Source organism: Peromyscus eremicus, chromosome 16_21, assembly GCF_949786415.1.
Source record: "Peromyscus eremicus chromosome 16_21, PerEre_H2_v1, whole genome shotgun sequence".
Classification (NCBI taxonomy): Eukaryota; Metazoa; Chordata; class Mammalia; order Rodentia; family Cricetidae; genus Peromyscus; species Peromyscus eremicus.
In genome coordinates, this window is record NC_081432.1 from 61,306,380 (window position 1) to 61,319,060 (window position 12,681).

At 46.2% G+C, this 12,681-nt stretch overlaps 1 pseudogene; it reads right to left on the minus strand.

The window, feature by feature from the left end:
- Positions 1–11,412: 11,412 nt before the first annotated feature.
- Positions 11,413–12,215, minus strand: LOC131893870 (large ribosomal subunit protein eL8-like; annotated as a pseudogene).
- Positions 12,216–12,681: the final 466 nt, after the last annotated feature.

The window sequence follows — 12,681 nt, forward strand, 5'->3', positions numbered from 1 at the left end:
GCAGGGAATTAGCATAGGAAGGACATAAAGGTCAAGGTCAGCAAGCAAGGCAACAGTTACCCAAAACAGGAGCCAGGGCCCTACAGGTCCCCCCTTTTACTAAAAAATGAGCTTCTGACTTAGGTTGCGTGGGACGTCAGTAGGTCACCTTACCCATCATGGAGACACCTGCCCAGGCCATACAGGTGCTCTGTCTTAGGTTGGTAAGCACCCCTAGACATTACCCGTCTCTAAATACTCTTTATCATACAGGCTCAATTGTGTGTGAGCTGCAGAGTTAACTGCTGCCAAAGATCTCAAAGTGGCGCTGGGCTTGCAATCTGTGTGTTCGACACAGAAAAGACCAACAGAAGTCCTAACTCACCCATAGCCAGTAGGCTAAAGGCAACTGAGCCATTCCCTTCCTTAACGAGCTTTACTGCAAATTGGAGTCCTTGTAAGATACATACCTGCAATCTTAGCCCTTGAGAAGTAGAGGCTGGAGATCAGGACTTCCAAGGCTAGTGTTCGCTGTATACTGAGTTCAAGAAGGGCAGCCTGAGCTACACAAGACTTCCTTCTCAAAAAAAGGACCTGTCCCTGCCAAGGAAAGAGGGAAATGTCAGGCACGTAACTAGTAGACAAACACAATAAGCTTTGACCGGTGCAGAGAGAGCCCAGAGTGACCACAGGCAAATGGGAACTATCCATTCAGCCTGCAACAGGCTCCGTAGGGATGACAGTGGTTTTGGAAACAGTCATTTCCCCAGTGGAGATGTTCACCTGGATGCTTGAAACCTCATGGAGATATATACCCTATAGAAACTACTTTTTTCCTATATATAATATGAGTATAATACCTACCCTTACCTTTTATTTATAAAGACTAGGAAGCCCTGTGAAGCAGTGGTCAGCTTGTTTACCCATATACCTCTCTTCTCCCTTCCCAACTGGATTTTATTTTTTTTTTATAAGGCCTCATCTAGCCCAGACTGGCTTTGAACCCATGTAGCTAAGGATGACCTTGAACCTTCTTTTGTTTTGTTTTTGAGGCAGGGCTTCTCTTTGCAGCCCTGGATGTCTTGTAACTCCTTCTGTAGACCAGGATGGTCTTGAACTCACAGAAATTTGCCTCCTCTGCCTCCCAAGTGCTGGGATTAAAGACTTGCGCCACCATGCCGGGCCCAACCCTGAACCTTTCATCTTCCAGTCTTCATCATTCAAGGTCTGGGAGCACAGATGTTACCACCTCATGAAGTTTACTCTGTGCTAAGGAGTGAAGCTCAGGCTTCCTCCATGCTGAGCTAGCCTTCTACCACGTGAAGGGCATCATTACCGGCCCTAGCACCCCACCCCACCCCTTTTAAAGACAGGTTTGCTACGTAGCCCAGTCTAGCCTAAAAGTCTCACTCCTCCCTCAGCAGCTCCTGTGTTTGGGGTTTCAAATGTTGCATGCCATCAGAGTTCCAGACTGGCCTTGAACTTGCAACAAACTTCTTGTATCTTCTTCCTGAATGCTGGGATTGCAGGCATTGCTTGATGTATTAACTTTGTATCCTCCAATGTTGCCTATAGTTCATTAACGCCAGGGATGTTCTTTCAGATTTTCTACATTGATAGGTTAAAGAAATTCCTTCATTTTATTTTTTTTCAAGACAGGGTTTCTCTGTATAACAGCTCTAGCTGTCCTGGAATTCACTTTGTAGTCCAAGCTGGCCTATAACTCACAGAAATTCACCTGCCTCTGCTTCCCAAGTGCTAGGATTAAAGGCATGTGCCAACATGCCCAGCCAAGATTATTTTATTTTAAAAAATAGGGTTTTTCTATGTAGACAAGGCTGCCCTTTAACTCACAGAGACCTTCCTGCCTCTGTCCATTTAATATGGTTGTGTAGTGGAGTGGAGCAACAATGTATAAATTAACTATATTAATATTAGTAAAATGTTACTGAGAGTAACAATATGGCTCAGTAGGTAGGGGAGCTTGCTGTCAATCCTGATGACCTGAGTTTGATCCTCAGAACCCACATGGTAGGAATAACTGGCTCTACAAAGTTGTCTGATCTCCATATGTGTGCCACGGCACACACGCGCGCGCACACACACACACACACACACACACACACACACAATATCCTAATAATAATAAAAGTATGTTCTAAAAATACTGAGAGAAAGCCAGGCCTGCTGGTGCAAGCCTTTAATCCCAGCACTTGGGTGGCAGAGACAGGCGGATCTCCAAGTTCAAGGCCAGCCTGGTCTACAGATCTAGTTCCAGGTCAGTCAGGGATACACAGAGAAACCCTGTCTTGAAAAAAAAAATCATGGAAGAAAAATGAAAATATTGAGAGGAAACAGGAAACAAATGCAGATACATGTGTGTGTATTATATATCTCAGGGGATTTCTCATGTGTGAGAGGGCTTGCCACACAAATATGAGGACCTGGGTTCATATCTCCAGCATCCATGCAAAAAGCCAGACCTAGCCCAGTGCATACCCGTGACTCCAGCACTGGGTAGGGGCAGAGACAAGAGAGTCACCAGTCAGACAGCGTCTCTGGGTTCAGTAAAGACACTGTCTCAAGGGAGCAGGGCAGAGAGCAATAGAGGAAGACGCCCAACATAACATTTTCCTCGTGGGTGCACACACCTGCACACGCATCCCCATGCACAACACACCCAAATAATGTACATACACACACACACACACACACACACACACACACACACACACACACGCCTGTAAACCCTTTGTCTCTGAAGAAGTTCAGAAAAGTGCTAGCATGACCAGTCAAAGCCCCAGTAGAAGACTGTGATTTCAAATCAGTTTTCATCAAATCAAATGGACGTGTTTTGTTTGTTTTGCTTTTTGAGATGGGGTCCTATGCACCCCAGGCTGGCCTTGAACTTCCTATGTAGCCAAAGATGACGCTGAGATTCCTGATCCTGGGGCCAGATGGTTCTTTGGGTAGAAGGGCTTGCCTCCCAAGCCTAAAGACTTGAGTTTAGTTGCTGGAACCCATGTTAAGGTAGAAGGAGAAAACCAACTCCACAAAGCTGTTCTCTGACCTTTGCATGCAGGCTGACACACACATGCCCACATAAATACAAATAATGAATAAAAAGTTTTTAAAATCTTTTTCCTCCTTCCTCTACCTCCCAAGTGCTGAGATTACAAGCCATGCCTCCCAGTCTAAATTTTAAATCTTTTTTTATTTTCTCTCTCTCTCTCTCTCTCTCTCTCTCTCTCTCTCTCTCTCTCTCTCTCTCTCTCTCTCTCTCTCTCCCCCCCCCCCCCTCTCTCCCTCTCCTTCTCCCTCTCCCTCTCCCTCTGTGTGTGTGTGGTACCTATGTGGAGGTCAGAGGACAACTTTCCGAAGTCATTTCTCTTTCCATCATGAGTGCCAGGGATCACATCTGGGTTGTCACATTTGTGCAGCAGGTGCTTTTAACCCCTGTGAGTCACCTTGTGGCTCTGGAGGGTTTGTGTGTGCGAATCTCTTCTTCTCTTATAAGTTCGTATTTATTTTATTTTATGTCTATAAGTGTTTGTATGTTTCCACCACACACATGTTCGCTTGGCACTTAGAGGACAGAAGGTCCCAGATGCCCTGACATCTGAGTCACAGATGGTTGTGGGTGCTGGGAACTGAACCCAGGTCCTCTGCAAAAGCAGCCAGTGCTCTTAACCAGTGAGCCAGCTCTCCAGCCCCCTGAGTTTTCAAAGAATAGCAAATTCATTTCACTTAGTATGCTTCCCTTTGCTCTAAGCCCCTGCCAAAGGAGACATACATACAGAACACACGCTCACATGTCAGGTTCTTTCCCCAATGGCCTTACTTGGCAATAACCTTACTTCTTGGTCTCCAAATTTTGGGGGGAAATTTTCTTGGTCTTTGAAATGTAAATTTCTGGGAATTAGTCATGGGGAAGGTGAATAACTTGGTGGAAGAAGGTTCTCTGAGAGTGTCTCAGCTGAGGGTCACAGGCTAGCCCTTTCCTCCCACTGAGTCACCTGCAAGCAGGAGCTCTCTTGGGGACTGGAGAGTGATGAATGGCTCGTTGCAACCTTCTCCCCACCACTGAGTTTGGTTTCTTTGCATACACCTGCCTGAAAATGATTCAGTCTGTTTTAGGGACTGTTGCCCTGTGGCCCGCTACCTAACAGGCAGCCTTAAGCATCTACGCATTCAAATTAGCAAGCGAGTCTGGTGTGGTGCCACACGCCTCTCATCCTTGCACTTGGCTGGGGATCAAGCTCAGGGCTTCTCCTATGCTAGGTCGACACTTCGTCAGCAGCCAGATCCCTACCCCCCCCCCCCCCCCCGGCTTAAAATTATTTATTTATTTTTGTTCTTTTTTTGTTCATTTGTTTGCTCTTTTTTCTTTTTTTTTCTTTTAAGATTAAAAAGTTAATTATACATGTGTGTGGGTATGCAAACATGAGTGCAGGTGCCTGTGGAGGCCAGAATTGGGCATCAGATCTCCTGGAGCTGGATGGAGTTACAGGCAGCTATGGGCTTCCCAAAGTTCTGGGATCCGAACTTGGCTTCCTCTGCAAGCTCTCCTAGCCACTGAGCCGTCTTTCCAGCCTCGCCCCACCCCACTAGCTTTTCCTTTAGGGTGTTTCTTTGGCTTTTTGAGACAAGGTCTCACTCTGTAGCCCAGGATGCTTGGAACTCTCTGTGAATCCCAAACAGGCCTGTGTCAACCTCCCAGGGTTTAGATTACAGGCACCGGAATTCCTGACTCTCCCAGTGTTTATGTGAAACTGAAGTCATTTAGTGAGGAGGAAGGACTTTCTAAGGTAGTTCAGCAAAGTTGAGCACATGACGCAAACCTCTAGTCCCAGCTACCTAGGAGGCCGAAGTGGGAAAAGATGGCATGAGTCCTGGAGTCTGAGACCAGCATAATACATACACAATTTTTAAAAAGTATGGTGTGTCTTATGAATTACGCCAATTCTGTTCTATGCAGAGAGCTGTGGGAAACTGATAGGCCAGACCAGATGACACTTGCCAGTAATTCCAGGACTTAGAAGATAGAGACCACCCAAGAATCAGAATGTTGAAGGTCATTCTCAACTACCAGCAAGTTCAAGGCCAGCTTGGACTACATAAGACCCTGACAGGCTCAAGAGAAATACCAGATTGGTCAACCATCTTTGTACCCCAAGTCCCTTTCAGGGTTCAATTGGTAGTAGTGACAGAGTTTACCAGAGGAAGAATCAAGATGGGAAGTGAAGTAGGTTGTGGTTCAGCAGATGGCTACCCCTCTGTGACCCTTTCTAACTTGGGCTGTTGTTGAATAATAATGTGGGCACTAGGGACGCTCCTTCAGGGGCCCTCTGCAAACTGGCAAGGGATTTTCTGTATGAGCTGCTTCTGTGTAACTGTGTTCTGAGCTCTGCTTAGTGTTTTCCAACCAGACCGAAGGGAGCTCCAGCTGTTTCCGTTCAGAGGAAGAGGGAGCTGGGGGTGGTGGCTCAGACTTGTAATCCCAGGACTGGAGAGGTAGACTCAGGAGGATTAGGAGTTCAAAGTCATCCTTGGCTACATAGAAAGCTGGAAGAAAACCCACAGCTACATGAGATCCTGTCTTTAAACAAAGTAAAGCACAAGAATGGAGAGAGGGGGCTGGGGAAAGGGGGGCTAGAGGGGAGGCTGGGGAGAGGGGGCTGGAGAGAGGGGGGCTAGAGGGGGGCTGGAGAGAGGGGGGCTAGAGGGGGGCTGGAGAGATGGAGGCTGGAGGGGGCGGTGATGGAGAGATGGCTCAGCAGAAGGGAGTGAACTGCTCTTATGGAGGACTGAAGTTCTGTTCCCAGAACCCATGTTAGTCAGCTCACAAATGCCTGTAACTTCAACCCAGGGAATCTGATACCCACTTCTGGAGGGCACCCAAATACATGTGGCATATGCACACACACACACACACACACACACACACACACACACACACACTCACACACACACAGAGAAGAAAAAAAAAAGCTTCTCACCCTCAAATGCTTGTGTGGGATATCCTGTTTACAGATGAGAAAGCAGGCAAGGGATAGAAGGACTACCCAACTCTCTCAGATTGTACAGCTGCTAAAAAATAACAGAACCAGAATTGAAACCAGGCAGGAGCTGGAGGTGGAGGACCTACCTAGCATTGTGAGACCCTGGCTTCCATTCCCAGCACCACAAACAAAACAGATAAACCAGGCAGGGAGCCTGGCTATGGAATGAGATTTTGTTTTTGTTGTCTTTTTTCTGATGTCCAACGTAAGCAGAGAGACACAGACACTCAGCAAGGCCACACAGCTGGTACTTCGTACATCTGGGAATCAAACCAAGTCCACATCCAGATCACACACTGGTAACCATGACCCTATTCCAAGTCCATGGTAGTTCTTATTATCACCCACCCATTTGTTCTTTTGGACTGAGCCCAGGGCCTCACTCATGCTGAGCAAGTGTTCAGACAAGATTGGGTATGTTCAGTGTTATGGCCGCAGAGCTCTGCCCCCAGGCCTCATGGCTGCTTTAATTGTTCTTTCAAAATATAGATCATCAGAGCTGGAGAGACTGACAGTGGTTACAGGCATGCACTGATCTTCTCAAGGACCCTACTTCTGTTCCAAGCGCCTGTGTCTAACTCCAGGGGATCTGACTCCTCTGGCTCTGAAGGCACCTGCAGCCACATGCATATACCCTGACACACACACACACACACACACACACACACACACACACACGTACACATAATTAAAAATAAAACATATAAATATACATAATACTATAAAAAATAGATCTAGGGCTGAGGATAAGGCTCAGTTGGTACAGTGTTTATCTAGTATGAAGAAGTCCTGGACTCCATCCATAGCACCACATAAACTGTGTGCTGGTGCTCGCGTGTAATCCCAGCACTTGGTAGATGAAAAGAAAATCCAAAATTCCAAGTCAGAAACAAAACAAACAACACAAAACAAAACAACCCCATCGAGTAGTGGGGACTCAGTCGCTAAAGTTCTTGCCACCCAAGCATGGGGATTTGAGTTTGATCCCCAGAAATCTTGGAAAAACCTTGGCATGTTGCATGCTTGCAGTCCCAGCACTGAGGCTCACTGGCCAGCCATTCTAGCCTAAGGAAAGCTTGGTGAGCTCCAGGCTAATGACAGACCCTGTGTCAAGGGACATGGATGATGTTTCTGTGGATGATACCCAAGGCTGTTCTCTGCTCTCCCATGCGTAAGCACACATGTGCAGCCACACACTCATAAACACATACACATAAACATAAGTTTGAGGTTAGCCTAGGCTACATGAGACCCTACCTCAAAAAATAAAATGGGGCCGGAGGTAGATGGACCTCTGAATTCAAGGCCAACCTGATCTACACAGAGAGACCCCCCAGCTCACAAAACGAAAAGAAATAAAATAGGGCAAGTAAGATGGACCAGTAAGTAAAAACTTGAAGACCTGAGTTCAATTCCCCAAGTCCACATTAAAAAGCCGGATGCATTGCACATCTGTAATTTCTACAAGATGGATGTGGAAACAGGAGAATCATATGTAAGCTTTCTGGTCAGCTAGCCCGGAATATACAGTGAGAAGAAATGAGAGAGACTCTGACTTACTGAGGTGGGAGAGAGACCCTGACTTCCTGAGGTGGGAGAGAGACCCTGACTTACTGTGGTGGGAGAGAGACCCTGACTTCCTGAGGTGGGAGGGAGACCCTGACTTCCTGAGGTGGGAGAGAGACCCTGACTTCCTGAGGTGGGAGGGGAGAGACCCTGACTTCCTGAGGTGGGAGGGAAGATCTGACTCCTGAAAGTTGCCCTCTGATCTCCACATGTATGCTTTCACTGGAGTGTACACACACACAGACACACACACACACACACACACACTAAATTAAACAACAACAAAGTAGTCTGTCTATATAATATGACACAACATTCTAAAGAGTACTATGTATGACATTCCAGTAGAAGGTTGGTTTAGTTACTGGGTCTTCTACAGTTGGGACATTTAGTTGTTTTCCTTTTTTTTTTTTTTTTTTTTTTTTTTTTTCAGAGAGAGAAATGGCATGAATGTGGTTGGGTTTATCAGCTTGCTTCTTTGTGTAAAGGCTTTCCGAGACTGGAATTGGAGGCCTGGAGTCGACCACTCGAGCAGGAGAGGAAGTTCTGATTAGTAATGGTGCCAGGGTGGAGAGAAGGAAGAACAGAGCAGCGCTGTTCAGCAGGGGTTTGGCACAGGCTGCTGAGATAGGAGATTTGGGATGCATTTCAGAAGTATTTGTAATTCCCTCTCTGGGTATTGTAGCGTTCTTCAGTGTTTTCCAGCCTAGCATCTCACTGACATTTCCCAGACACATGTGGGAGGGGGCAGGGCAGGGTGGGACCGTTCTCTTCCCAGCTCAGCCATGTGCGGCCATCTGGAGTCCTAGGGACCATTCATCCTGCGTCCTTCCCTGTTCCTCTCAACTCTCTGCCCCTTTAAAGTATTTCCTTTAATGTTCAACCTTCCAGGGGCTGGGGGATGCCTGCTGTACAGCATCAGGACGTGAGTTTTGGATCCCCAGCACCCCACATAAGATAGCAGGGCCTTGTCTCTGTAACCTTTGTGCAGGATGGATGGAGACAGGTGTATCCCCAGAGCCTGCTGACCAGTTAGCCTAGACAATCAGTGAGAGACTTTATCTTCAAAGAATGATGAAGAGCCATCTGGAAAGACAACAGATGTCAACCTCTGGCCTTCACACACACACACACACACACACACACACACACACACACACACACACACACTGTCCTCCAACATTCAAGTCCTAACTGATAAGAAGGCCCAAGACCATCAGATGAATCTCACCATGATGCTTTTCATCTGTGGCATCCTAAACTTGGTCCTGAGCACTTACCAGACTGTGTCCTAGCTATCGTTACAAATAACTTTATGAATGTTAACATCCAGCACTGAAAACAAATTATTACACTGTTTATTTATTTACTTGTTTTGTTCATGACGTTGGCACACACGTGGAGGTCCAAGGACAGCTTTTGAGAGTCAGTTCTCTTCTCCACCATAGCAGGGATAAACCTTGGGTCATCAGGCTTGGCAGCAAGTACCTGGTGAGCTGTCCACCAGCCCCGGCAGCATCTTATAGAGGAGGAAGGAGGAAGCTTCCAGGACCTAAGGTCTTATCCAAGCTACCTTAGTAGGGTTTATGACCTGGGATTCAAGAGTCAGGGCTGTCTGAGCTCCCTGGTCACACCATGGTAATTACCATGTATTCCTTACAACCTTCATGATGTCCAGTAAGCAAGGGAGATCACAGCGAGGAAGAAATGCCCCAGAAGCCACAAGAAGCTTTCATCACTTACAGTACATTGAACAAACTCACTTACAGAAAATGGGGGCTACACAGGACACCCGGCATGCTCCTTTACTGTCTTAGGATTGTGTCTGTGTGCTGTGGCCATGTAACTGTGGGTGTGGGTGTCATGGATGCTTGTGAGTTCTGAGGTTCTCTCCTTCAACCAAAGGTTCATCAGGCTTGTGTGGAAAGTGCTTTTACCCAAGGGGCCATCTTACCAGCCCATCAATTTTATTTTATCTTTTGAGACAATCTATTTAGCCCAGGCTAGCCTGGAACTCACAGTCCTCCTGCATCTGTCTCTACATTCAATCTGCAATGTATTGGCTATCATTTATTATTTATTTATTTGTTTGTCTGTTTACTTCATTTGTAACATCCTCAGTATTGTACTGAGAACTTTACAGGCTCTGTTCCTGCTATTTTAAAAACAACTTTATATGTATTTACATATATCATATAACAAATAACTATTTATTTATTTATTATGACCAGCTGTTGACATGTAGCCTAGGCTGGCCTCAACCTTGAAACCCTGTCAAACCTCCCAAGCATTGAGATCACAGGTGTGCTGTGATCACCTCTATTGGTTTTATCTCTATGTAAGATCCTAAGTGACTCTTGAGTCTGTTTCTTTAGCCACAAAATGAAGATAACAAACACTTATTGTATAGGACCACTGGGAAAATAAAATGAGATAATGCTTCTGTTTTTTAAAAAAAAATGGGCACAAACAAATGTGTGGGGCACACTTACAATTTCAGCACTGCAGAGACGGAGACAGAAGCGTTCCTGGTACTCATTGGCCATCCAGCCTAGCCAAACTGATGGGCTGCAGGACTGGTGAGAGATCTGGCTAAAAAGATATGGTGGGGAAACTGCAGAGGCACTCAGCGTTTTAGAGCACTTTTTGTTTTTGCAGAAGATCTGAGTTCAGCTCCTAGTACCCACATCAGGTGATTCACAACCACCTGAAACTCTAACCCAGGGCATTTAATTCCCTCTTCTGGAATCCATAGGCTCATGTGTTTAAACCTACACACAGGCACACATATATATGTAATTAAAAGGAAAATAATAACAACAACAATAGTAAAGATGGAGCCAGATGTAGTTGGCACTCGCCTTTAATTCCAGTACTTGGGAGGCAGAGGCAGGCAGATTTCTGTGGGTTCAAGGCCAGCCTGAGTTACATAGTTTCAGGTCAGCCAGGGCTACATTTTGCAACCCTGTCTCAAACAAGAAAAGAAATTAAAAAAGAAAATAGCCGGGCGGTGGTGGCCCATGCCTTTAATCCCAGCACTCGGGAGGCAGAGCCAGGCGGATCTCTGTGAGTTCGAGGCCAGCCTGGGCTACCAAGTGAGTTCCAGGAAAAGGCGCAAAGCTACACAGAGAAACCCTGTCTCGAAAAACCAAAATAAAATAAAATAAAATAAAATAAAAATAAATAAAAAAAGAAAAAAAAAAAAGAAAATGTGAGGAGCTACAGAAGAAGATACCTGATGTCCATATGTGCATGCATGGATGCATGCACCCCTACCCCTGCATGTGCACAAACATATAACACATGAGCATATATATATATATATATATATATATATATATAACATATACACATATATACATACACACATATAATATATACACATATATACACATATATATGTATATATATTATATATATATAGATTATACTTAAGGATTTATTTCCTGCCTTGGAAGGGATAAATGGATGAGAGGAAGTAAGATTGTTAATATAAGCTTGAAGTGCAGATTTCCTGAAGGGTGTCCCCTCAGCTCTGTGATCTTAAGTGACTGATCACAGTCTCAGTTGTCTTTTTACCACAAGCTGGAGGAAAGGACCACAGAGCAGGCACCATACATATTGCAGGAACTGAAGCAGAGATGTTGGAGGAATGCTGCCTCCTGGCTTGATCCCCAGGGCTTGCTCAGCCTGCTTCCTTCCTTTCTTTCTTTCTTTCTTTCTTTCTTTCTTTCTTTCTTTCTTTCTTTCTTTCTTTCTTAAGTTTGTAATTATATCTATGTACAGAAAACTTAGCAGTGTACATTTAACCCAATGTAGTGGCGAGTTCTTTGGCCTTTGCCTTTTCCAGCTTGGCAATGTGAGCCACAGATTTAGGACCCAGGACGTTGCCTCGCAGTGGCGGCGGATCTCATCATATCTGTCGTTGTAATTGGTCGTAACAGCTTCCACCAGCTGAGCCAGAGCACCCTTGTCCTCCGAGTTAACCTGTGTGAAGGCAACAGTGGTGCATGTCTTCCTGTGGACCAGCCGCCCCAGCCTGGCCTTTCCCTTGATGATGCAGTAGGGGACCCCCATCTTTGACACAGGGCAGGCAGGAAGACCACCAGCTCAATGGGGTCTACACCGTGGGCAATCACCACCAGCTGAGCCTTCTTGTTCTCCACCAAGGTGGTGACTGTATTGACCCCCGCTCGGAGGACAGGTGGTCCCTTAGTTGGGACGTCCCCTTTTCCAGCAGCTTTCTTCTCAGCACGGCCAACAGCCTTTGCTTCTTCTCCTGCTTTGTCTCTGGCCTGTACTTATGAGAAAGCTTAAGCAGCTGGGTAGCTGTTTGCCGGTTCAGGGCCTGGGGAACTGGTTAATGGCAGGAGGTACTTTGAGCCGCTTGTAGAGGATGGCTCTTTGTCGCTGCAGCCTAAGGTAGCGGGGCCATTTGACGAAGCATGTGAGATCTCTTTTGGGCTGGATGTCCTGTCCAGTGCCGAAGTTCTTAGGCCTTTTCTCAAACAAAGGATTCACCACCTTTTTGGCCTCCTGTTTCTTCACGACAGCGGGGGCTGGGGCCACCTTCTTCCTCTTGGCCTTCTTTCCCTTGGGCATCTTGCTCGGCTGGAGGAGAGAGCACTCAGCCTGCTTTATACACATCCCAGGACCACCTGCCCAGGGATGGCACTGTCCCAGTGATACAGACTTGTCCACAGGCCAGTCCTATGAGGCATCTTCTCAATTGAGTTTCCCTCTTTTCAGATATATCTAGGTTTGCATCAAATTGGCAAAAACCAATCAGCTGCCAGGCGGTGGTGGCGCATGCCTTTAATCCCAGCACTCGGGAGGCAGATCCAGGTGGATCTCTGTGAGTTCGAGGCCAGCCTGGTCTACAGAGCGAGATCCAGGACAGGCACCAAAACTACACGGAGAGACCCTGTCTCAAAAAACAAACAAACAAACAACAAAAAAGAAAAAAGAAAGAAAAAAAAGAGAAGGAAAGAAAAAGAAAAAACAATCAGCTAAGTGACCTAATGAGTTTCAGTAGAGCTGCTCACAGGAACATGGGTGGGGAGAGAGGAGGGGT